Raw genomic sequence first — 2,500 nt, forward strand, 5'->3', positions numbered from 1 at the left:
ATCCCTTTATTATAGGTAATTTATTTTCCCGAGGTTATATCGTTGCCAAATTTGATTTTGTCTAGTGTCAATGGTACCTCATTAGATAAGAGGTTCTTTTCGATGTTACTCATTTTTATTTACCATTTTTTCACTTTCTATGATGGGTTGGGATTTAAAATTATAATTATATATAAATTAATGAAATGAATAAAGGACGTCAAGAAAAATATTTAAGTGAGAATGATGAGTTACTAATTAGATTTTTGTCGTGGGGTCTGAGTTTCATTGTAAGAAAGTTGTGTTCAGAGACTTCATTCTTAGACAGTTAGGTAGGAATGAGAGTTTCCGATATGATATGATATTATTTTAAGAAAAGAAATGTTTATTATATAATTCGATAAATGAACAATGTAATAAAGAGCCAAGAGAAGGAGATAGTACATTATATTGATATACTGTATAGTATGTGTTCGTGGGTGATTTTTCTAAAACGTCTTTCATTTTAAATTTCGAAATTTTATCTTTATTTATATGAATCTCATATAATTAAGAATTGGAAAAATATTATTTTTACAAGTATGATTTACCGTTAAAATAGTGTTTAATATAGGTCCATAGGTTTGACTGCCGATTCAAAGTTTAATCAAATTTTGTTCAGTCCTTTCTGAGCTCTTATTAACACAAGTTTAAAAGCTCTAAATAATTTTCCACTTCCGCCATTGGAGCTTATCCTTCGAAATATGAGATTATGTGAGATATGAAACACTCGTAATAAAAATATTTTAATCAGTAAGTGTAATATGCATTTAAAGGCTGAGTCATGAATCAAATCAACAAATAAGTGTGTTGTTAATGAAATTCTTAAAATTGTACAGGGGTTTTCAAAGAGTTTTCACAAAAATATATCCTTTTATTCATATTATTTCGTCAAAACTGATAACAATCCTCTATTAATAGTTACATAGCAGGAGCTATGAGGTAATTCAAGTTTTTGTATCAGCCTTTTAAGGGTTTTAAAGGTTTAGAGGCGGCTCATGAATGGGAGAAGCAACGGAAAAGGTCATTGTCCTAGCAAGCAGGACAATGTCCTAGAAACTGACCATATACATATACACTCTCTCCACCAAAGCTGGGACCAGGAAGGGGCAGGCAATGGCTGCTGATGACACAGCAGGTAGACCTATATGCTCTTCCAAACTCTGCATTCTTAGTTCACAAGAATGTTGAGTTGCAGCTACCAAAGGAACTAACGAATCTGAGCAGGATTCGAACGCAAGTCTGGCGATCACCAGGCTAGGACGCTACGAACAGACTACCACAATTTTTGTTCGCCTAATTCTGTCATCACTTTAATCCTGTCTATATTTAGATTTATGTGTACAACCATGTTTAGTTATAAAGTACTTCTGGCTTGTAAAAGAAAACACGTCTGTACTGACAAATACGCACATTTAACATGGGACAATGTGTTACACAACACACTCCCTTTCTCACAACGCATAAAGACCACGAATATAGAATTACGAAGAATGTCTGGAGGTAACGACCCTCATTTAGCTTAAAAATAACCCTGCTATTCTTGAGTGCATTCAGAAGGAAGAGAGAGAGAGAAAGAGAAAAAAAGAAGAAAAAAGCCTCATTTCTTCAATCTATTTTTGTAAACGCCCTCAGCATAAAATAAATGAAAGATCAAAAGGAAGGGACCTCCTTGGCCTGGTTGATGCATTAATTACATTGTTGTAGCGGAGTGTGAAAACTTGTATTCGCCAGTGTACTTTGGAGCAGCTGCGACACCGATTATGCTAATGTGTTCTTCAGGTCCACTGTAATAGTTTGGTAGGGAGGTGGGGATAGGGAGACACCTAGGGAGAAATGTCCAAAGGGGGAAAACTTGGGTGGAGGGGAGGAATCTTAGATTGTAGGTTGAAGGATAAATAAAGGGATTTTGACAAAGGAAAAATCTATTTCTTGGGAGATACCTGTGACGCCCGGTGAAAAGAGTCCTTCCTTACACTTTTCTGATATAAATACTTCCAAATATACCAGAAAAAATTAAAGTATGGAATGCAGAGGTTACTACGCTCGCGCGAACACCCTGTGGGCGTCGTTTATAAAGCAGGGGCGTGTGAAAACCACTATTCACAGGCTGTCTCCCATTTAGGTAATTCCTTCATCAAAGGGGAGGGCCGTAACAGAGGCCCTATCTACTAGTTCTAACAAATCTTTAAGGAGAGAGAGAGAGAGAGAGAGAGAGAGAGAGAGATGGCTATCAGGTGTTGTAGCGTTCTGATTATCGAAATTATATACCTCGAGTTATAACATCGACCGGGACGAATTTGAAAGGCAGATGGGTCCCTCACAAGAAGTCATTGTTCCGAATACACGGGAATAGTAGTCTCTGGGGTAAATCTGTTGTGAATAACTGGTCCACAGACGACACGCTCATCTTTAAATACTTTAGCACTATTCCAAAACCGATATCGTTTTTTCTTGAATTTATTTTTTTTTTTTTTTTTTT

The 2,500-nt window shown here is 36.1% G+C and overlaps 1 protein-coding gene across 1 annotated transcript in view; it reads right to left on the reverse strand.

Annotated features, from left to right (window-relative positions):
• LOC137626127 (uncharacterized) overlaps positions 1-2,500 on the reverse strand; it is a 280,479-nt gene that overhangs the window by 156,451 nt on the left and 121,528 nt on the right. The window lies entirely within an intron of this gene.

The sequence above is a fragment of the Palaemon carinicauda genome, chromosome 33 (assembly GCF_036898095.1).
Source record: "Palaemon carinicauda isolate YSFRI2023 chromosome 33, ASM3689809v2, whole genome shotgun sequence".
In the NCBI taxonomy this organism is placed as follows: domain Eukaryota; kingdom Metazoa; phylum Arthropoda; class Malacostraca; order Decapoda; family Palaemonidae; genus Palaemon; species Palaemon carinicauda.